General features: G+C 39.4%; 1 protein-coding gene across 5 annotated transcripts in view; it reads right to left on the bottom strand.

Moving 5' to 3' along the window:
- Window positions 1-24,266, bottom strand: part of CPNE4 (copine 4) — a 592,776-nt gene that overhangs the window by 425,202 nt on the left and 143,308 nt on the right. The window contains exon 2 of one of the 5 annotated variants that reach the window (XM_078071756.1): window positions 9,271-9,398. The exons of the other annotated variants lie outside the window; for them this stretch is intronic. The gene's annotated coding sequence lies outside the window, so the exon portion shown is untranslated. The remainder of the gene's footprint in view (window positions 1-9,270; window positions 9,399-24,266) is intronic. 5 annotated transcript variants of the gene reach the window in all.

Below are 24,266 nucleotides of genomic sequence, written 5' to 3'. Positions count from 1 at the left end.
GTTAGATCTATATCCCTTAGCTTCATTTACCAATGTAATCTATGAGATAGATTCTCTTACCACTAAGACTTTATCGATTCAGATCTCTTAACAGATGAACCATTTTAAACTAGTGAAAAGCCTTAAGTCTATAATGTAATTTAGCAAAAACAGCTGCAAAAACATAAATTGTCATGGAGATAAGTTAATGAAAATACCAGAATTCATAAGAGTCCAGTCAAACTGCAATTATTAACTGCACACCTATGCACAGGAGGCAAACACATGCAGGTCCTTCAACTTGCAAAAATGAAGTGCTAGATTTAGAAACTGAAGTCACATAAAAGGAGTAACTGATTTCTCAAATATAATTACTATATGTTGATTTATTATAAACAGCCTATCCTTTTTCCCATGATTAGAATTTATGGTTCAAGGAAGATCATAACTTCCACTTTATTTGTGTGTTCTATTGCTGGGATCACTGGTGGTATATTATTGGTACATGCTTATGAGAGTTTTCTGTTTGTTTACATACTAAAAAATTCATATTGATAGGAAAAAAGAGAAAAGACCAAGATTTATTTTCATATATATTGTGCATATATATGTAATATTCAGTAAACTTTGATGTGGCTTATAATGAAACTATCTAAAAATAATTTTGTGTACATTATCTTCATGGATGCCCTGAAATTTATGCTTATGTTTAAGTGATAGATAGTACTGATTTGAGCAAACAAAAGCTTCTTAAAGGAGAAAAAGATGAGACAATTATTTACTAGTAGCTTTGTCTCATCATTTTTATTTTCCAAATCATTTCACCAAATTTTTTTTCTAAAAATTGAAATTAGAAAATACTATAACCACACTAATATTGAATGATACTTTTGGTCAGTTTTAGATTTTCTGATTAAAAAACACTAACCTATAAATACCTAAATTTTCAGATACTTGAGTTTAGGGTCTTGGGAATTAACTCTAGTTAACTCTTGTTAATTCCATATTTGGCAAAATTTATTTTTTTAAAAGAAAAGAGATATTTAGAGCTATTTTTCTCTAAGAGTAGGTTCATCTTCAAAGTGTATGTAATTTTGCACTGCAATTTAAAATACAGAAGCTGACAGGACTAATTTACATTTACATCACACTGAGATTGTTTAATTGCTAGAATGCCACATTGCATCTTTAAAATATGTACATATTATAAATTCCTTGCTTCCATGTGGAGCAACAAGAAAAGAATTATATTGGATAACCTAATTTATAGAAAAAAAGTGAAAATAATGCAGTAAATTCTTAGACTTCCAAAGTCTTCCACCTAAATATTTACCCAGTTATAATTTGTTCAGTAATTCAAAACTAATACCATGTATACAAGTGGAACTGGACTTAGAAAGTGGGAGGCATGGTGAGGTCATAGACACCTTCCACACCACCACATCTGACATGGTTGTTCCCTGGATGTGAGAACCAGGAGGAATGAAGTTATTTGGGCATTTGGCATGGATTCTTTTCCTTCATGTCTGAGGAGACCAGGGAAAGTTCCAGAATCTCAGAGACACTGACATCAACACTGCCTTCCAGGAGACACTCAGCAAAGCAGGTGGAGCTACACCTTCGACTGAGACAAGGGCTGCTCAGAATCCTTGGAGCCAGCTGATACACATCAATGTGTCTCACGTGCCTCGCGACAACCACTGTGTCTTTAAGCCAAACATTATGGCAGTGCTGTGGATACAGGAGAAGCGTGAGGTAATCATCAAGCCCTACAGGGAATTTAGGAATCTTGCCAAAAGAAATCAGAAGCCCCTTGCTTTGGTGGCTGATGGAAGACTTGGCTACTCCTACATAGACCTTTGCATCTGAGACAACCCCTTTTTAAAGAACTATTCCATGGGCTCCTTACCACAACAAATTGACAGACAGGTAATTTTTCCCTTTCATGGAGACTTGGGGAGATTTTGCTCCTTTCAAAGCCCACACAGATGGTAACTGACTGAGCCAAGCTTCCACAAAGATCTCGTAACTCCCCATTCTGAGGTCCTTCCACTGAGCCACATTGCCTCTACGCAAATGTATGTTTTATCATAGTAGTATTGAATGGCTACAACAGTACAATTCCTCATCACCATAGGATGAAAAGTAAAACTACATAAGGGTGTGTGTGTGTGTGTGATTTTAATCCAACAGCAGTAATGTTTGTGCATTTACAAAGAAATATGCCATGAGACATTTGTGAAAATTGGAGCTGCAACAAGCCTTAGGGGATGAACTAATGCTCCTTTGACCATACCATCCTGCTTCTCTCACAATAACTGATCAGTAAACAAACTTGTGGTATGAGAAAATCTCCCATATATAGCAACTACTAATGAGTGTTTATGGAACTACCATAGAGATCAGCACTTGTGAGTCCTGTCCTTTTGGCCCTGAACTATGTCTATGCATGGCAGTCCAACTTCCTACTGCCACTATCTACATCTCTTTGCTTGAGGACTTTCTCTGGTCCCTGGATCCTGCTCTGCTCATATACATGGCAGGTTGCAGTGCCAGGGAATTCAGAACCAATGACTGATGGGAGTTAATGGATTCATGCATCAACTTCCTCTATCTTCAGAGTTCCCCAGTAGGATTAAATTCCAATTGCTCACAGTGCAAATATGCTCAATAATGCACTCTTTATTGGCTTTCACCTCTTCCTGTCTCACTTCCCCATGCCCCACCAGTATTTCCTGAGATCATCTTCCAAATCTGATATGATCATTCCTTGGATTTGAGAACAAGGAAGAATGAGTTTCACCATGGTGGGTTTGAAGCTTAGTGCATTGCCTGTTTTATCTTACTTTATCCTCACAACAATCCAACAAAGTATTTCTTATACTCTTCTTACAGATGAGAAACATGAAACTTACAGCAATTTGCCTATGGTCACCCAGCTAGGAGAAGAGCCATGATTCAAATGCAGGTCTATCTGATTCCAAAGTCTTATTTTCAGCCAAGAATCAACGGTCCTTTGTCATGGTAGCCCCACAGGTTTACATGCCAAAAGTCTGCAAGATATCTTGAGTCACTTTGTAATCAGTGGCATTCAATGATCAATAGAGATCAAATAAGTCATACAGCCATTAATTCCAAGAGAACAATAGATTCAATGAAAAAATCTTAAGGGGAGAGGCAGTAATGAATGCTACCAATGATTTCTGCTATGTTGTCCATGTACTAAGCAGAACACTGTGCATAATGGCCTAAGTAAGACCAGACCATAGTGATTCCAAGGATTTCCAACCAAGCTGGATGGAAAAAACATAATACGCACGCCCATCTTTTTATATGTCCAAAGGAGTGGGCACATTGCCAACATTACTTAACATAAACATAGTATTAATTGCCAAATGATAAGTTGGGGTTGGCAAAAGTGAAAGCTCGAGCAGACAACTGGACTTTACAACTACTTTGGCTAGATTAAGCCCACCTCCTTAGTAGTATTTATCAATAGGGAAGTGTGTGGTAGCAAACCAGCTCTCCAGGAGATGGGCAAAGAAACAGAACCTGATTGGTAGTGTTTACCGATTTCTGTGGTGTAAATACTCCCACCATGGCCAATTTCAAGCTACCAACGTGTTGTTACTGAATGCATAATTGGAAAGAGAAACACAAAATCTGCCTTCACAAGCCAGTATGAGCCAACTCCAGCATGCCACTGCTCCCGTGGGATGATGATAACAGAAACCAAAGGCTTAAATATGTCTTCTTTAGGTTCTAGGGAAGGTGGGAGAAGAGAAAAGCAGTAAACTGAGAAAGCAGGCGAAATCTGCTCTAGGCAAGCTCTGCTTCATTCTGAGAGGTAAACACTGTTCTTTCCCAGCATGGATCAGAGAGACAGGAGGAGATATGCAATGTAGAACTTAGGAGATACAGAGCAGTGGTGTTCGATGTTGGCTGCATATTAGAATCCCCTGAGGTCTGTGTAAAAATCCTACTGCCCAGGCCTCCGCCAAGGCCAATTAAGCTAGAACCTCTGGGAGTGGCACCAGCCATCAGCTGTTATGGATGACAGGCAGGGGTGAGAATGACTGCTCCATGGCAACACTTCTCAGACTTGAATGTGCATACCACTCACCTGGGTATTTTGTGAAAATGCAGGTTCTGAAAACATTAAGTAAAAAATCATGGTACTTTATAAGTTCAGGAGCAGGAAAAGCCAATAAGCTAATTAATAGTGAGAGAAGTAAGACTAGTGGTTACCTCTGAGAGAGTATTGCCTGGAAAGAGGAAAAAGGAAACCCTCTTGGGTGCTGGAAATGTTTTACATTTGTTCTGAAAGGTGGAACACAGGTAACACATTAAATTGTACCCTTAAGTTGACTACATTTTATATATTTTACTGTATATATGGTATATCTCAACAATAAAATAGTGGTACTAAGGGGGAGGGGGAAATGCAGAATCTGATTTAGTAGTCTGGGTGGGTCCTGAGATTCTAGATTTCTAACAAGCAATGCTGATGCCATTGGTCTGACCACACTTTGGGTCTCAAGGCTCTAGACTAGAGTCAGGGGTGATTTAGAAGTCAACTTGCTATAAATGTTTCCCAGTGCCTACAATGTGCCAGGCAGAGGGCTAGACCCAGTTGGTGCAGAACATGAAGCCCACAAATAAGCCTCAGGCACGTACCCCGAGGAAGTCCATCTGCTGAGGTCAAACAATTAGTGTAACAAACTCGTTCACTGATTAAAAATACCTCAGTGAGTCTCGGCCGTGTGCTAGAAGCAAGTGACATAGACATGAACACGTCAGGGAAGGTGCCTGATCCCCATCCTCCAGAGTTTATAGATGACAGACCAGAAAGTGCACACATATTTACTCATCCCAATTGAGATAAATGCTATAAGAGCGTGGTGAAATTGAGTTGCTGAAAGGAGGCCAATGTGCCTGGAGGGTAAGGAAGGATGGTAAGTGGTAAGCAGAGTTTGCTGATCCAGGCAGAGGCCAGAGAAAACAGGGCCTTGAGAGCCATGTTAAGGATTCTGGTCTTTATCTTAAGAGCAATGGGAAGCCTTTGAAAGGTTTTAAGTGGGGGGGGGGGGGGGGTGGCATAATCAGATTTGCATTTTTAAAAAGATCACTCTAACTGCAGTGTGTAGGACCGATTAGAGGGGGGCCAGAAAGAAGGCTAGTCCAGCAGACCAAAGGAGAGATGCTCTTAGCTTGGACAAGGGTGACAGCTATACAGACAGCGTAGAACACGATTTCCAGAGACTTATGGGGGAACATGGACAGGTCTTGATGATAACTTGACTATGGGGGGGTATCAAAGGTGACTCTGCGTCTTCTCATTTGCACAACTATAAAAATGGGGAGTGTCATTCACAAAACTGGGGAACGCTGTCCTTATTGTTTCCGTATTTTCCAGGCTTACCAAAAATATCCCAGTTTCATGCAAGTTTATTCTTTCCCAGTTAAGACTTTTCCTAGAAATAAATCCACAAATTAAAAAAAAAAAAAGTTTGACAAGAACTCGATCTCTTTTCCAATGGTCAGCATAGCCCTATTCCTAGGTGCAGTAGACTCACACAGCCATGGAACACTCTAATGCCAGGCCCACTCAGGTTTCATTGTGAATATAAAGCCCCAAAATTCAAAAATTGAATCCAAATCACCTTTCTCTTGATGTTTCCCTTCCTTCTCCCCTTTAGTGCTCAAAGACTACTATATATGGATACACATGCTTAGGAAATTGCTTATAATTGTGTGTTCTGCTGGCTTGCAGTGTGTTGAATTTACTTCCCAGAGTAATGTATTTTTTTGCATGTGAAACAGTGGGGTTCTTCTCCAGCTTCACTGAGGTATACCTGACAAATAAAAATTATATTTATTTAAGCATACAACATACATTTTAAAAGTACATTCAGAGGCCGCCTGCCTAAATGACTGCAGGTGTCTCACAAAGGGTGGCAGATGATAAACACGACTTCAAGGAGACAAGCTGCACACGTGGATACATCACTGTACATCTAGAGGAAATGAAACCTTTTGGTGGCTATGGAGATCAGATTCAACACCAACACAGGGGAGTTCGGAGTTGACTGTGGTCTCCGTAGGTTAACTAAATGCCCCTAAAAGCACTCAGGCTTGTTTCAGGCATAAAATGCTGCTCTGGAATATAAAACGTTGAGTTTTTGACCATCACTGTGGGTGGGTCACCAGAGGCTTTGGCTACAAATGCACTTATTTTTAAAAAATACATCTTGAGGGGTGCCTGGGTGGCTCAGTTGGTTAAGTGTGCAACTGTTGGTTTCAGCTCAGGTTGTGATCTCACAGTCATGGGATTGAGCCCCGTGTCAGGCTCCGTGCTCAGTGCAGAGTCTGCTTCCGATTCTCTCTCTCCCTCCCTCTCTCTCAAATAAATAAATAAAAATTAAATCTTTAAAAAAATACATCTTGAGCACTAACAATGGTCAAAATGGAATACAAGTTTGGGGACCCATAAACCAAGAGTTCTACCCTCATGGAACTGTAATCTACCAGGGAGACAGAGCAAAAGAAAATCCAAATAGAATGAAATTGGTGCTAAGAAGAGAGAGGAGCAAGTTTTGTGAAAGATAGAGGAACAATATATTTTCTCTTACTGGGGAGACAGGAAAGGCATTATAAAGACAATGAAATTTGAGGTGGTGCTGGATGGGAAATAAATAAAATTTCAACAGACAGAAAAGCCTGCCCAGCCCAAGACAACTCAGCCTTCAAACCAAGAAACTTTTTTTGTAAAAAAAAAAAAAAAAAAAAAAAAAAAAAAAAAGCCCTACATTGTGTCCAAAACATCAAGAAGCAAAAATGCACTTGGATTTTAGGAAACGGCAGTCTGGTGTGAAGTTCGGTGGCTTTGGAGTAGGTAGGATCAGAAATGAGCACGGAGGGCACAGAATCCTGTGCTAAAGAGGCTGAAATGGGAAGCTATTGAAGGTTATAGAACAGAAGGGTTGTGGGGTGATGAGACCAAAGTAAATATCAAAGTATTATTAATTTTTAGTCAAAACTCATATTTTCTCCTGTTGAATTGTGATGCTCAAGGTTTCACTGACAACTTTGTACATCAAAGAGACATTTAAAATTGCTTATCTTCATTTATTATTTTCTGTTTATCATTTAAGTCTCTGTAGTCTTATATGACCACACCTCCGAGATAAAAATTTATCTATATTCAAGTTTCTTAAAGAAAAGACATAGCCAGTAAGGGGTGGGGGTGGTTTGTGAAAGAATAATTTCACTATCTAAATTCTGAGTGTGCATACTATAGGGGGTTTTTTTCCCCTGAAAATGTCTTAGTTTGAAGGCTGAGTTGAGTTTTGAGTTTTAACTAACTTTTTAGTGACTAAGTCCAAATGGCCATTGTTGAACAAAGGTGGAATGAGTGTCTTGTATGTAGAATAAATGTTAAGTTCTTTATCTCTTTAACATCCCCCAGCAAACACAAAGAAATTGTACAAAGCTTTCCAAGGACATATTCAATAAAATATATAACAGAGGGGCACCTGGGTGACTTAGTCGGTTAAGCGTCTGCCTTCGGCTTAGGTCATGATCCCAGGATCCTGGGATCGAGCCCCAAATTGGGCTCCCTGCTCGGTGGGGAGCCTGCTTCTCCCTCTTCCCCTGCTCGTGCTCTCTCTCTTGCTATCTCTCTCAAATAAATAAAATCTTAAAACAAAACAAAACAAAACAATATATATATATATATATATATATATATATACAGAAATGTTATTGTCTCTAGAACAGCATGATGCAAGTATAGAATGAAATATGGGAAGATCTGGGCTTCCTTAATTTCTTTGATCTTTTACAGTAAAATAGATATCTGATTTGGAAATGTGTACTTCAAAATGATAATACTCATTGGTGTCCCTTTCTCTTCCTGTTCCAGTGTGGTTTATTTGTCCAGGATATCCCACTGATAATGACAGAGAAAGGGGATAATGGAGGTTGAAAAGGTTATGGAGGATAAAGCATATGGCAGAGCTGGAAGAGGTCCCTTGGCAAGGGACCTAGAGAGGTATAAGGAACTGTAATAAGGAGGCGGGTCCACACAAAAATGTTCTGTTCTCTTTCACCTCACTGATATGAAAGAATCATGGATGGTGCTAAAGTTCTAAAGGAAGAACACTTCTGCTGTTTCCTTTGCTATGTGAAGCTATGTTGATTGATAATTGCTACCCAGGTCTGGGACCTTTCTCAAAGGGCACAGATAACATAATTTTTATGTCATGTTCAGCATCCTTTTGAAAAAGCAGAAGATGGTCATAGAGAAATACTGTTAGTGATGGCTATTCAAGTGTGGGCTGCCTGGGCAGAAAACACTCCTGCGCTGTGCACAGGAATGGCAAGAGATAGCATTGCTTAGGCAGTGGTAAGCTCAAGTTCTGGGAATCACTAGCATTCTGGGATTGACTTGAGTGGTAAGCTCAAGTTCTGGGAGTCACTAGTCATGACTTTGCAAAGTGGGGCTGTCTGGGTCAACTCCAACATCCTAAAGTGAAGCAGAAATAGAAACAAAACCTTTGGGTAGAGGATGAGCTCTAGAGGGTTAGAAACCCACAGAGAAGATTCTCTCTTTGCAGCGCAGTAACTATGAAAAAATGCCTGAAAGTATGTTAATAGGCAATGGGCTCTCAGTTTAAGACACCACACTTAAATTTCCCTTAATTGTTGCTTGAAATAATATTCCTAGCTTTAAAAGAACCACTAAAGCACTCCTATTCAAAATCACACTAAAGATCTTTGTTAGTGCAAAAATACAAGAAGAAAAACAAAGAGCATACATGTTAGAAAGGAAAAAAATCACACTGTCTCTATCCGCAGACAAAATGATTATCTACATAGAAAATTCCAAGAGTCTACAAAATAGCTATTAGAACTAACAGCAAACTTAGCAAAGTTGCAAGATACAAAGACAATATTCAAAAATCAACAGCATATCAATATACTGCCCATGGAATGAAAAATTAACATTTTTTAAAAGTACTATTCACAGTGGCACCAAAAACATGAAATCTAAATCTAGATGAGATCTAAATTTAGATGACGGTCTAAATTTAGCAAGATACGCCTGAGATCTATATGCTGAAAATATCAGATATTAAAGCGCAAAATCAAAGAAGACCTAAATAAATGGCAATGGCAATGTCCATTTGGTGGATTGGAAGACCTGATATCATTGTGTAGATTCAACTGGGTACCAATCAAAATATCAGTAAAGTGAGTTTTGTGGTTATGTTTTGTAAAATATGTTACCTTATATAAGAAAAAGTTGAAGAGAACTCCAAGCTTCGAGTGCGATGGAATTACAGTTTGAAATGCCAGCTCCTTGCTTCTCAGAGTGTGGTTCCTGCACCAGCAGTAGCGGTTGCACCATCTGGCAACTGTCAAACCAGAATCTGCATTTTTAACAAGATTCCCAGGCAATTCCATTTGCATGCACGTTCCAGTCTGAGAAGTTAGTGTGATTTTCACCTCCAGCCCTTCCCCCAAACAAATCACTGTTATCCAAAGACTCTTCCCTTATTTAGGCAGCAAAGTGCAGGTAAAGGAAATTAATTAAATTCTTTCAAAAGTTTGTTTCTTTGGGAGAGCCTCCTATGCTGGGCCCCTAAAGCTATCTCTGAGGTCTGAATGAGTTAAAGCAACTAGTTAGCTTTATTAACACCTACTGCTCCCTAAGGACCTAAACTTTTAGAGTAGCATATATACTGGAGGGCAGACAGACACACAGCTGAAAAATATATACATTTTCTATAACAAAACTGGCATTTGTAGAGAAAAGCAGTTAATGTTAAAAGAGAAGAAGGATTTTAACCAAAAGCACAATGCCAAATAATTTTTTAATAAAAACATAAGTACACTGCCATCCATACTATTCAAGTTTTAAGATGCCATTCTTCACTCCTACCTCACAGAGTAATTTCTTCTAATGTAGCTTTAATTTTATTTTATCTGTTCTCAAAGCAGAATTCACACACACACACACACACACACACACACACACACATGCATTCTTTTAAAGGAGCTGCAACACTCAGCTATTTCAGCGGTTGAGCCAGGTCTTAGATATTTCTGTGAAATTACCAATATTTTCTTTAAGTTTGTATGTATGTTTTATTTCTAAATCCAGGACCCAGACCCTTTCTCCTCCTGGGTCTCTGAATGCTCCACTTCCCTCAGGTTCTATAGAGGACTTTTGCCTCCCATATAAAGGTCCCGGAGTTGAACATGTTTCTTCGCTTTCCTTCAGAAAGCCCATTCACAGAGCAGCAGAACAGGCTCTGGCATCTTGGATCCTGATACCTACACTTTCCTGGCCTTGACATAAGCAAGATGTCTCAGGGTGAGAGAAGATACCATAAAAGGAGACCTCTCTGGAAGGAACTGGCCAGTCTTTGGAGAGCCTGAGAAGAACCTGTAAAATGAGGGAAGCCAGTGAGAACCATTTGGCTCAGAAATGGCCCAAGAGCCTGGCGTCACTGGAATCTTCCCAACCTCCTTCATGGCCTATCCATTCCTGAGACATTATCTACACACGGCATGATGACTGCTTTCTGAGCACTTATTATTAAATAGTTTCGTATAGCCATCACCTCAACATGGTCTCTAAGAGAAGCTCAACTCCCTGCTTCACCAAACAGATTATTTCTAACAAATGAATTGCTACTGTGGCACATTTAGCAAGTAGCAGCTCAGAATTTGTGGTATTTGATGATGTAAAAGAAACATTGCAGAAACATTATGTAGAAACCACTGGTCAGTAAACTCTGTCAGCACCGCGTGTGTTGGAGCAAGGACTCTGTAGACCTCATGCTGCTGAATTTGGGAGAAGTGGCATTCCTGTCCAGTATCTGATGTTCTTCAGCATGCACCATTTTTGTAATATGATGTTGATCAAGCTAAACCTCAGCTTTTCCCCTTCTTGAAGTAATTGGCTGTGACTCATCCATTTGCACAGGATACCATGAAATGCTGTGTTTTGAAGAAATTAAGTGCCTGACTTATTCCACGTGTCTTCCTTTGGAGTTTTAATTATTCATTTCTCCATGAGAGCAAAAGGTTGGATGCTTTGGGTTATTTATAGCTGGGGGATTGTGGAAGAACACAGAGAGTAGGAGGAGAGAGAAGAACCAAAGGAGAAATTCCATTAGAAATAAAGTGAACTCAGGCAGAAAGGCAGAAAGGCTGGAGACGAAAAAGTCAGTAAGTAGGAGGGGAAGGAATCCATGCACATGGTGAAGGCAGAAAAAGATGAGCCCTAGAAGGAGAGACTCAATAATGTCAGAGTGAGATGGAAAGAGTCATAAAGGAAGGAAGGAGAGAGAGCCCAGAGATGAGCACGTAAGAAAACCCTCACACCAGCAGTGAGGGTTTTTACTACAGTCTGGTACTTTGATCATTGCCTCTCAACTCTGCCATTGTCAGACTGCAGCGCCCAGATGTGATCTGATCAGACTGGTCTGATGGATCTGTACGACAGCAGAGTTCAACAGGTTTGGAATCCCCACCTTCTTGGGAATGCATTGTTACAGCCCTACAAGCCATGATCTGTTTTTTTTTTTTTTTTAGTTAGGAGGGGATAATGAAGGCATGGCCCCATCTCTTTGGAAAAGTATCTTCTTGTCCAGAAATAAAGCAACCCAAATTTCAGGAGGTCTGGAAAGTTCATACCAGCATTTTTGAAACATTCCAAAATGTCCAAAGCATCTGCTCAAAAAATCATGGGACCCTACCTGCTGATGATGAGAATGGCTGGGTCATACCAAGAACTCTTACATGGAAATGATAATACAGGGATAAGTCTAGGGTGAAGGGACTATCATAAGCGCTGACACTAGTATTATTACTGGAAATGCCTGAAGAGTCCCTCACTCCACCATGGTTTTGATGTAATCTATTTTCATATAAGGTCTTTGGATTTCTAACATCCCTCCAACTGTCTAATCCACTTGCCTGAAAAAATAGTTCCCAGGATATGAAAAGTCTGTTTTTAACCAACAGTGGAAAGGGCAGACCACTCGGGAATGAAATTTTCAGACATTGTAACAGCTACTGTTATCCTAAACATGAAAACAAATTTGACAGATCAGATTCTGCCCAGTCCTCCTCCTCCCTGCTGCACAGACAGGTCCTCAGAGCTGAATATGCTACAAGCAGCAACAGGCAACAGGGCTCCTGCGAAATGGTCTACTCGAGGATGCAGCATCTAATATCTATTTAATTTTCCTCAGTCTGGAAGCAATGTGACCTCAATAAAGTCTCTAAAATTCTGTCTTATTTTTCTTTATTTATATGAATAAAATGAAAGGTCTTACCTAGAAGAGAGAAAAGGTACATATTTTATAGATGAGAAGACTGGAGCGCTAAGGACCCATAGCTAGTGTTAGTGAAACCAACACACAACCCAGTATCTTTGATTTCAAGCACAGAGCTGGAGCTTCTTTTATTATGTACAATATGGAGAACATTTTTATTGGTAGAGGGAAGCCATTTTAAGTGGAATGTCCAATATATTGACAGGTATGAATATTAAAAAAATTAGGTTAATAACAATAAAGTGGGTCAGATTTGATAGACACTTAAATGTGAGGCCAAAATGTTAGCAAACAAGATCTTGCAAGCAGCAGAAAAAGAAGGTTTTTGAGGAGGAAAGTGGCATAATGAGAATGCTATTTCATGAAAAGCAATTTGCGTTTCCGGGGCAATGGTGACATCAGTGACAGAAATAGGGGGACATCAGGAAAACAGTCAGTTTGGAAATAATAAGATAAGTTTGATTTGCTGTCTGTTGAGTTTGAAAAGTGAGTACACCATACAAAGAGAAACATTTCTTAGGAAACTTGAGATATTGAAAGCAGAGGAAAAGATCATGCCTACAAATATCAATTTAATAATCACATGAGAACATGTCATTATTGAAACTAAGAGGCTAGTTAGTCTTTTAATCAGCCAGGGTCCTTCAGTTGTAAGCAACAGAAACCCACTCAAGGCCACTTAACAAAGACATGTATTAGAAGGATATGAAGTAAATCACAGAAATAAAGGATTTCCTCCTTTCAACATGATTGAAAGACTTATTAGACTGGAAATGAGATCTAGATTCTTATCTTGGCTTTTCCACTCATTACCTGTGAAGTTTTGATTAAGTTACTTGATATTCCTTAGTTTCCTGGTCTTTATACAAAGAAAGAGGTAGAACCAGGTAATACAGAAGATCCGTCTTAAGTCTGGTATTCTCAAATATTTCTGTTCTCAAGAACTATTTTCTGAGATATAGGGAAAGGGTTTTCCCAAGAAGGAAGAGTGAGGTCTGGGAGAATATGGAATTAAAGGTCTTTTCCTGTAACGCAAGGGATTATCAGTGGGAGTGCCTACTAGTCTTCTGAGTTCTGTCTCACTAAAGCAATTAGCATTTCTAAGTCATGTAGTCAAACTAAAAATAACCTCTTTTCAGAAAGTTCAACATTAGACATAAAAATCCAAACTTTCCACAGATGTTATTTCTACCATGCCCTAGCTTCTAGAGTTGTAGATGAGAAGTCTGATGCCAATCTGATTTCTTTTTTCTCTTGCCATTAACTTCTTCATCATTGAAAGCTTTTGATAGTTTCATCTCTATTTGGGGGAAAGCCAGGAGCTCTAAAAGCATATGCCAAATTTGTGTCCTTTTTATTTTTTTTTTAATTAAGACTGCTCAGAACTCAGTTAAGGACCTTCAATTTATAGACTCAAGTTTTTCTTCAAAGTAAGGAAATTTTCTCTTATTATTTTTATTAAATAACTGCCTTTTTCCATTTGTTCTTTTGTGGACCTCCTGGAATACCTATGTTAGAGTCCTAAGAATGTCCTCTGGGTCTTTTAGTATTCCTCATTATTTTAATATTTTTGTACCCTTGCTTTGTGCTTTGAAGTATTTCTTCTCATTCATCTTCCAAGCCACTCCTTTTAGTTCTTAATAGCAATTATTTTCTCTTTCAGTTGAACTATAACATTTTTAACATAAAAATAACTTTTAAATTCCAGTAACTCTTTTTTATGCTGTAAACAAATCTTCCTAAACACTCTTTTATTATCACTGGTCATCTTGCATCCCTAATAGCTAAATTTCCGTAGGCGACATCTGTCTAGATATTCCATTGGGCCCTCTTCCTTAGGGCTGCACAATTATTTCCTTTGATTAATCACAGCTGAAAACCTTCCATATTCCTCCTACCCTCCAGCAAATAGTGGAATATGCGGCAGTCACTGTGGGCCAGTGAAGTACTGGTCAGTAACTGCCCATCTTTTATTCATTCTCCTAGGGGAAGCTTCTCTGCACCCAGACCTTCTGAACTGTAAGAGTTAGTAGTCTCCTGGACTCAAGGATTTGAAGGATTTCATCCTGTCCCCTTAACTTCCTGGGAGTCACTCAGGGTCCAGGAAGATCCATTAGGCTTATCAAAAACCACACTTGAACTCCTTATTTAAGAAGGTACACCAACATAGCCATTTTTTGGCTATTTTGGCTTTTTTTTTTTTTTTTTGCCCCTGGCCTCTCAGCATTCAGATTTCCTAGAACTTGTCTGGCCCAAAGGGAAATAATGTTCTGACCTTATTCTTTTATCCAGAAGTTCCAGGGAAAGTAGCCTCAATTACACTTCCAGTGTCTGCCAGCTTGTCAATCCCAAATGCCACTTGGCTCAGTAGAAGTAAATGGGAGTTGAGAGGAAATTATATGAAGGATACACATTCAGGCTGCCATCTTCCCATAATCCCCTATCTTAAGGTAGCCCTTAAACTCAAATTTTTTTAAAAATACAATTGAATAGGGGCACCTGGGTGGCACAGTCGGTTAAGCATCTGACTCTTGGTTTAGGCTCAGATCCTGATCTCAGGGTCATGAGAGCAAGCTCTGCATTGGGCTCCACACTAAGCACAGAGTCTGCTTGAAATTCTCTCTCCCTCTTCCACTGCCCCTCCCGCTTGTGTGCACACTCTCTCTTTCTCTCTTTCTCTCTAAAATAAATAAATCTTTTAAAAAAGATAAAATACAATTGAATAGATCAAAGTCTAAGTTTCTAAAGGACATAATGCAGGGTGGTTATTTACATTACGGTATAAACTCTACTTCACAAAATATTACAGTACAGAGTAGCTAGCACTTCATTTGAGTTACAATAGCCTGATTAAAAAAAAAAACCTCCATGGGTGTTTGGTTTTTCATGGTATGCCTACTGCAGAAAGAGAAATCCAGATAAGTTTCCCCTCATCCCTCATCAAGCTGCTCTAGATTGTCTTAATACTATCAATTTACCTTTTCCTCAAACCTCAAAATTGGTTTGAGGAAAAGGTAAATTTACCAGACATGGTTTGATTGATGGAATTTACCAGACATGGTTTGATTCAAATTACACACTGAGCAGTTCCTATTGAGAGAGGAGGAGCAATTGCTGAGTTAATAGTGAAAGGCACAATGGAAGATGGCTGCTTAAGTTAGGTCTCCAAATAAGTGGATTCTCCACTGGGCACTGTGGCATCAGACTAGGACTGACGGGGGTAGCATTAGTTTGGGGTCTATGTACAAATTCAATCGTAACTTGCCTCTTCTCATACCTCTGTTTATAATATTCAGGACACATGCATACCCGGGGCCAATGCAAAGAGAAGCTGATGCTGGGAAGATTCTATTCCAATGTCCCCATTGGTTGTCCATTTCTTCCATGGAGTATAAAATTCAGGGATTCTCTTCTCAATTCATATGATGAACAGGTCCAGTTCTCTGCTCCTACATAGTACAAGGTCAGCTAGATTGAGAAAGGGAAGACTTGGAGGTAGATATCACCAGGTATTTGTTCTCTCTTGTCCTTCTCTGCCACTCCAGGAACTCCAAGAGCATAGAAATGCTGATTTTTCCTGTCTTTGAACTTCAAAGATCCCCTGTTGCTGTGGCTACAGGCATCCTAGATAACAATCCATGAGCAAGACAAGAAAACCATGTCCAATGGCTAACCCCACCATGTGTAGTAATTACCCTGTAAGGTAAGTGCTTCTTCCTTCACCCTTACCCCCTTATTTAGGATGGCTACAGGGAACTATATTGGGAGAAATATATTTTAGCAGTACTAAACATTAGATGAGCCAATCTGGTCACATGACAGCTTACAAGTGTGTTTTCCAATTTGCCACCAACAATTTCTCCCTAGATATCAAGGCACATAGGGCAAATGCCTCACATCTCCAGCTCTGACCCATTTTTATCCAGGTTTTGAACATGTTTAAAAAATTGAATTAAGTGCCTTCATCTGACAATGGCAGGAAAGAAGACATCTTCCAGAGTGGCATTTTCTTAAGAGTTTCTGATCCACTAAGAAACGGTTCCCATATATTCATCCATCAAATACACAGTGTGCGCTTGCTACGTATTGGGTATGGAGGATAACACAGTAAGTAAGATAGAAGGAGTTGTAGCAATTAGGAATTTAATTACTCATTCCTGTGTTCACTTCTTCATTAAATGTTTACTGAGTGCTTACTACATATCATGCCAATTTTGACCACAGAATAGTCTAAACTTATTTAAAACTAAACAATTGTCAACCAATTTGGATTACGGAATGAGAATAGTAGAACGGATAGGCCCTATCCCTAGCTTATGTTATAATGGAAGAAAATTATCAGATTATAAGCAATGCTATGCAGAGTATTAAAATACAGTCATGTGCTAAAGATGGACTATGTGATTATATAGGATGGGTGGTCAGGGAAGGCTATGATCTGAGTGATACAAAAGAGGCAGTTACATGATGATAAGGGACAAAGGTATTTTATACACCGAGAACAGCATTCCAGACAAAGGAGAGAACTAGCATAGAGGCTTTATAGCAGGAAAAACCTTAGTGTGTTTGAGGACAAATAAGAAAGACAATGTACCCTATGACCCAGAAATCTCAATCCTAGATATTTATCTAGGATGAAAAAGATAGTTTTGCACACAAATGTACATGAACAGCAGCCTTATTGATAATATCCAGCAACTGGTACAAGGACAAAGTGTGTACAGCCATGCAGTGGAATATTAGTCAGCAATTAAAAAGAATGGGCTTGTAAGGACATGGATAAATCTCAGGAACACTGTCTTTAGTGAATAAGTCTCATATAAATGTCTCCATTTATATGAAGTCCCAGAGAGGAAAAAGAAATCTATGCTAGAAAAAATCAGAATGGTGTTTGCAACATTGGATTCTAGTTGATATAATTAGAAGAAAATGTACTGATGTCTGCAATTTACTCTGAAATGCACCAAAATATAAGCTGGATTAATAGAAGAGTAAACAAATGGATAGATATGTTATCTATTCAACTAAAATTGTAACAGTAGAACCTAACTGGTGGGTACACAGATGTTTACTGTAAAATACTTTCAACTTTTCTGATATTTCCATTTTTTCATAATAAAAGTTTGGCTCCCGAGCAGGGAGCCCGACGTGGGGCTCAATCCCAGGACCCTGAGATCATGACCTGAGCCGAAGACAGACCGACTGAGCCACCCAGGCGCCCCAAGAATAAATAAAATCTTTAAAAAAAATGGACAAGACATTATCTCATGTAATCCCACAGCTATCAGCCCTATGAGCTGTGTCCTATTATCATCCACGTTTTACAGATGAGAAAACTAAGGCACAGAAATGTTAAGATAGCCTCAACTCAAAACAAAACCTCAGTAAAATTAGGCATGACCACATCAGAACAAAGTTGCTTTAATGTACAAGTATAGTCTTTCTGATCTTCGCTTTGTACTGCAAGTGTTACCAGGAGAGAAAAGTCTAAGGTTCTGAATATTAAAACCTGAGCAAGAAAGCAAAGCAAATTCAACTAAATCCTGCTTACCAAATGATTTATTTGGCTGGCTAGAGAACAAGAAGGTCAACTAGGTTGACCAAAAGATGACTTGATTTGAATAGAAGAGGATTGTGATTAATCTTAATGCTGAAGAACCAAAATAAAATGCTTTCCTAAAGGGGCAGGCGGAAAATCTTATCCAAGTATGATGAGTAGATAATGCCAGCAATGTGGTTGCTTTAATCAATATACCACAGATGAAATGATAAAGGCAATCTGTCTGCAAATGAAAACTATAAATACATCACAAACATGTTGTAGCAACTGTTACAAACAGAAACTCAAAGCCTACTGACCTGGTCCAGAGGAAATAGCTGGAGCCATGTAGTTCTCAGCATTTAAAAAAAAAAAAAAAAAAAAAAATCCATCCATACTGAGTATGTGATTCTAAGCAATGATTCTTAAAAACAGCTCCATGCCTATATGAAGAGATGGAACATGGGCCTTAAGCCTTTCTCTTTCCATGCATTCCACAAATGAAAAAGAATATCCAGAGACTCAAGGGACAAATCCAGGCTAAACCCCACATCTATAGGTCACACCACTGAGTCTCTCCAAATAATAGAAGGTTATTTAAGGCTTGCTCAGTGCGAAAAATCATTGGATGTTAACTCTGGTAGCCCATATGCAACTAAGCTCATTTTTCTAACTTCCCTAGATCAGCTGCTGCTGAATAAGATTGTTTTCCCATTTGCGATCCTTTTCAAACACTTTTATTTTCCTTAACCAGGTTATGCTGTTCCCAGTGAGTCCTGGGCTCCTTTCCGAAGGATGGTATCACTGCAGACACAGCAGCACCAGCTAATAAAAATCTGTTAGGCTGCCAATCTTGTCGTCACCTCTGGCAGCCACCTCCACTGTGGCAACAGCCTCCCATGGCCGCTTTCTTGACTCCTCTTATTTGCCCCATCAGTCATCTCAATAGCACACCGTGGCGTTCAGAATAGGATCTCAGAAGGCCAAAGACCAATTGCTGCAGAGATGGAGATATTAAATTAAACCCATGCCTCGGCAGAAAGCCTCAGAGGGACCCAGGAAGAAAAGGCGAGTGACACAGATCAAAGTGCTCATTAATGTGTAGCTGACTTGTCACTTTTATGGGAGTCTTTGTAAGGAGTTGAACTCTGATTTAAACAGGCATACAAGGCAATGACATTCCAGAGAAATTTAATTTTTCTTGCCACTTTTAACCCAAATACCTAAGCCTTTTTAATTATTTTTATTTTTTGCCAAGTTAGATCACATTCGAAAAATGTGAAATATGACAAGAAAGTCTTTATTAGGTACCTATCTGCATGAAGCATTGGCCTTTGTTCTCCAGAAGCTTACAGTTTAGGAAATTAGTGATGCAGGTTTGAGGTGAGGAGGTATGCCTCTGTCAGGCCTGCAAAAAAAAAAAATCAACCAATGATGCCCATTTAGCAACTTAAAAAATAAAAAAACCTAACCATGAATCAATCCCTTTAAGAGTTATTTGTATCTCGGAGGCCATATTAAAACCATAATCCTGGGGGGGCCTTGCTGGCGCAGTCTGTTAAGTGTCTAACTCTTGGTTTCAGCTCCGGTCGTGATCTCAGGGTCATGAGATGGAGCCCCGCATCAGGCTCTGAGCTCAGCGTGGAGTCTGCTGGAGATTCTCTCTCCCTCTCCCTCTGCCCCTCCCACTCATGCTCTCTCTCTCTCTCTCTCTCTCTCAAAAAAATAAATAAATCTTAAAAAAAATCACCGTTTATAATAAATAAAAATTTAAATAGAGGAATGTACCAAGCAACATCCATCTGATAGGCTAATGATCCCCATGAAGACAAGAGTTGTCCATTAATTAAACCCTCATTACTCAAAGTCTGGTCCTGCAATCAGCAGTCTCAGCATCTCCTAGAAACTTGCTAAAATGCAGAATCTCAGGCCCACTCCAGAGCTACTGATGCAGAATGTGCATCAGTGGTGGGTATGCACGCTGGGATTCAGGAAGCACTGAGTTCAATGAATAAGCTCTGTGAGTCCTGAAAGGACCTCATGATCACGGACACACTCTGCTCATTTACTCATCGTTGGCAGCTGCATGCCGTGATTGTACACACTATACTGTAAGCCTGCGGGCCACACAGACGACATCATGGCTGCCACGTGAGGGACTGCAGTTAAGAGGTATGTGAGGGAATAGTGGGGCCATCTATCAAGAGGCAACTTCTCCATCTATCTGGGGTAATTCTCTGTAGTCAGGAGGCTTTGAGCTATTAGTCTGATGAGCCTCTTCACAAAGCCCCTGCCAGTCAGCTCACACTCCACAGACCCTAGCACCTTGCCTTGCTATTTTATTCCTGGGGAACAGGCAAGTGGAGCTCAGATCCCCCTCCTCTCATGACTAGGACAACAGGCGTACAATGACCTCAAAAAGCTGCAGGCCCATCTCTCTCCTACTTCCAAAGGAAGCCATCCTCACATCATGCTTCTGGGTGGCAGGCCTCAGGCTCACCCTGAGTGCTCCATATCGGGTGATGAGTCAGTGGGGATCAGACCCCAGCAGATACATCATCCTTGCATTGGTACGAAGCATCCTAGTGGCATCTTTTTAGCACATATCCTGAGAGACAAGTGATTAAATTAAAATTCAACTAATATCTCTCTTCTCCATCCAAGTTTATTGGGATCTGGGAAAATAAGTTACTTGATGGAAGAGAGTCATACAGGTCCTGATTAAAAAGACAAGGCTGCTGACAGTGAAGGGCCATGGAAGCTGAGCTGCTGAAACTTGCCAGCACCAGCATTTTAATTGCAAGATGACATTCATCAGAAGATACCGAATTAACTAACCTGGAAGAGCAGAAGGGGACTGTGATGTGGGGACTGGCTGACCCTAATTAAATTGGATTTTGTGATGGAAATGATGGTCCCGTCATCTCTGAATGGCATCTCTCTCCCTTCCTGCTCTCTGCATACCTCTCTCAACACCATCTATAAGTTCTAAATGACTTCAAAAAGGAAACAGAGCAAGAGAATAATCTATAATGCACACCATTTAATTCCGTTCTGTGAGACAGAATTGCAAAAATACATACATACTTTTTAAATATTCATCCTATATCTATATCTAAAATGTATCTTTTCTGCTTATTACATATCTAAACAAAACAAATAATGTTAATTTTTAGAAGTTGAATTTCAATATAAAACTTCCGGTAAAATTCAGAAAAGTATAGAAAACAAAATAACCATTAAGTTCAGAGATCATAGCTGTGAATATTTTGATGTATGGATTTTCAGTATGGGGGCAGGTGTGTGTGTAGAGAGAGACAGAGACAGACAGACACAGAAATTGTCAGAGAGACAGAAACAGAGAAATTTGGGATCATAATGCATACAGTTTTATATCCTATTAAGTTCCCTTAGCATCATTTGATGAAGGATTTTAACAATCTGATGGAAAATATTTTTACACTGACATAAAAAAAAAAACCCAAGAACTCCTGGTAAGCCATCCCTTGAGACGGTATCAAGAAAATAGAACAATTTCTCGGAACAAAACATTCTTGATGGTTTAGAAGAAATATCCCTTTTTAAAAATTGCACCTACTGGTATAGCCAACATATAGAAACTTCAAATAGCCAAATCTGGACTTGAGTCACTGTGGTTAAGCAAATGGAATTAAAATTAACACCACATGCCTAATGGTCTAAGTCCATGAAACTGCTCTGAAGAAATATCTTGGCATTATAGCCATTACCTTTAATCCTTTCCATGAGTCAGTAGTAGAAAAAAAATAACCAATATCACTGAGGTAGAGTCCTCTGGAGCTCACTTATATCTAGGTTTCCTCTCCTTCTGAGCACAAGGGAGAATTCCTCTTCTCTACCTTCTTAGCAGTCTGAGAGCATATGACCAATTTCAGCAAATAGGATGTGACCAGAAGGAATGTGTGTCTCTTCAGTGACCACTGCAAGACAGTGCCAGCACCAGCTGCCCTGCTGTAGTGACTATGAAGGAGGCTGTGTATTGAAATGGCAGAGCCAGAGATCAAGACAGTGCCTTGGACCACTGCTAACGGGGAACAACTGCTCTAGAGAGCTCTTCAGTAGTACTAAGCCACTGGGGTTCTTTGTTAAGTTAGCATAATCTATCTTATACTAATATAGTCACACACACAAAAAAGAATGAAATGTTCCATTCCAATCATATGTCCTATCATATATACATGATAGCTGTAGGCTTTACAGAAGAGAAGGAAGGTAACAATCTGTTAAGGCTTCCTTCTTCCCCATCTGTCCACCTGATAAAACAAGGTTGGTCAGAATGTGTGAAGGGACCAAAAGCAGGGATCTGGGAGAGCAGACCTCAGGGTCAGTTGACATTGACCTACTATGTCTAGTAGGCACGTACTATGTCTAGTCTAGTCTAGTAGGCACATACTATGAGAAAAACCACTTTGCAGGGGCTTCTAGGAATAAAGAAGTTAATCAGGGATAGTCCCTGCCTTCTAGAAATGTAAAGTCTAACAGAGAAGAAAACCATAAGAGTACAAAGATAGGGTGCTTCTAACAGCTGTGTGACTTTGGAGAGGTCATCTATCTCGCCAAGCCTCAGCTTCATCATCTGTCGAATGGGGATTAAAAACAGTACCTTCCTCACTGAAGTGCTATGAGAGTAGAACATCTAGCATAATGCCTAACACAGAGTAATTACTCATTAAATTCCTACTACTGTTGTTTTTTATTGACCTTTTAATTACCTGGAATATTATTACTAACACAGAATTGTTTCTCCTTCTATTCAAGGAAAGTAGTCCCTTCCTCCCTCCCGAGTGTTAAAATATCCAATATTGTAGAAAGAGCACGGAATATGAAGCAGAGTCCAGATGTGAAAAACTTCAACCCATACCCTGGGTCATGTGACTTCTGAAGACCTCAGTTCTATCATCAATAAAACTGAGGTAATAATATCTTCCTTTCAGGACTCTTGGAAGGAATTATGGAAATCAAGTGCATAACTCAGAAATACAAATTTCTTCCTCACTCCTCTCCATCTTTGAGAAAGATAACCAGAATAAAAGATGTAAAGTCTATTTACAACAGTAAGTAGATTATCCCTAAGTATCCTTCTGCAAAGCAGTGTATACTACAATTCCCCTTCCAAAGTCCTATAACTCGCAACCCTCCATTTTCTGAAACTTTAAAATTGTATTCGTTACCCACATTTTTTTAACCAGACATAAATTTTTCTTTTACCTTTGTAGTTCTGTGCATTGAGCTGTTATATTAAAGAGGTGATTGAGAAATAAATTGTATTTACAAGCAGCAAGCAATCAGGAGCAGTCAGTCCCATCTCCTATGGATTTCTGTCTCACAGTCAATTGCTCATGTGTCAATTACTCAACACACCCACCATATTGCTGTATCCTACTATTTCTGTTCATCGCTACATCCTGCTTCCCTAAGCACCCAGCACAGAGCATGGCACAAAGTCTGTTCACAACAGATATCTCTGATGGTGAATGACATACATCTTTCCTAAAGGCATGTCTGAAGCAGACTTGGCATGAAAACTACCAGCGAGCAAAGATCTTTGTCTCTGTTTTCATTTTGAACCCCCAGCCCCTGGATCAGTGTCTGACACATAATAAGTATTTAATAAATGTTTATGGAATTAATGAAAAGCTTGAGACCTTGGAAATGTTAAGTAGAAATAATTAGGAGTCCTGAAAGATGATTTATCATTCCTTATCAAATAAGGATTGAAAGAAAGTTATTTTGGAATGGAAAACACCCACATTGAGTTCCAAGTGTGACACAGAGTATCAGGTATAACAGCCTAATAACTGAAGAGTAGTCCAAGAAAATCAGCTCTCTCCCAGACTTGGTATCTGTTTTTCTTAATGGTTCATAAATTGATACCGTGATAATAATAATCCTAATACTATTTATCAAGTGCCTTCTATGCTTTGCAACTTCAGATACATTAGAACCAACCTTTACGACCATGCCATAACATACATACCATTATTCCTTTTTTAAGGACAAGGAAACAGGCTCAGAGACGTTAAGTAACTCATCCATGCCTTATGTGCAGGAAGTGACTGAACTGGAATTTAAAACAGGCTCATCTGATCTTTCCATATGGAGAAATCAGTATATGTGCCCATGTGTGCACAGGGACATGAAGGTACAGGCGTGGGTACACCTCACACTGTCGCTACCGTTCAGGATACGCCCATAAACCCTTTCATGAAGAAGAGTCCACTGAACTGAATTTCTAAAGATTTTTACAGTAACTTTATTTAGCTCCAAAAAATTCATGTCCTTAAAAAAAAATGCCTATTTAAAAAGCACATTATCAAGCCCCATGATGGTATTACCCAGGAGAAAGACATCCCACT

Source organism: Halichoerus grypus, chromosome 1 (genome assembly GCF_964656455.1).
Source record: "Halichoerus grypus chromosome 1, mHalGry1.hap1.1, whole genome shotgun sequence".
NCBI classification, from domain to species: Eukaryota; Metazoa; Chordata; class Mammalia; order Carnivora; family Phocidae; genus Halichoerus; species Halichoerus grypus.
This window is presented reverse-complemented; position numbering and strand designations above follow the sequence as displayed.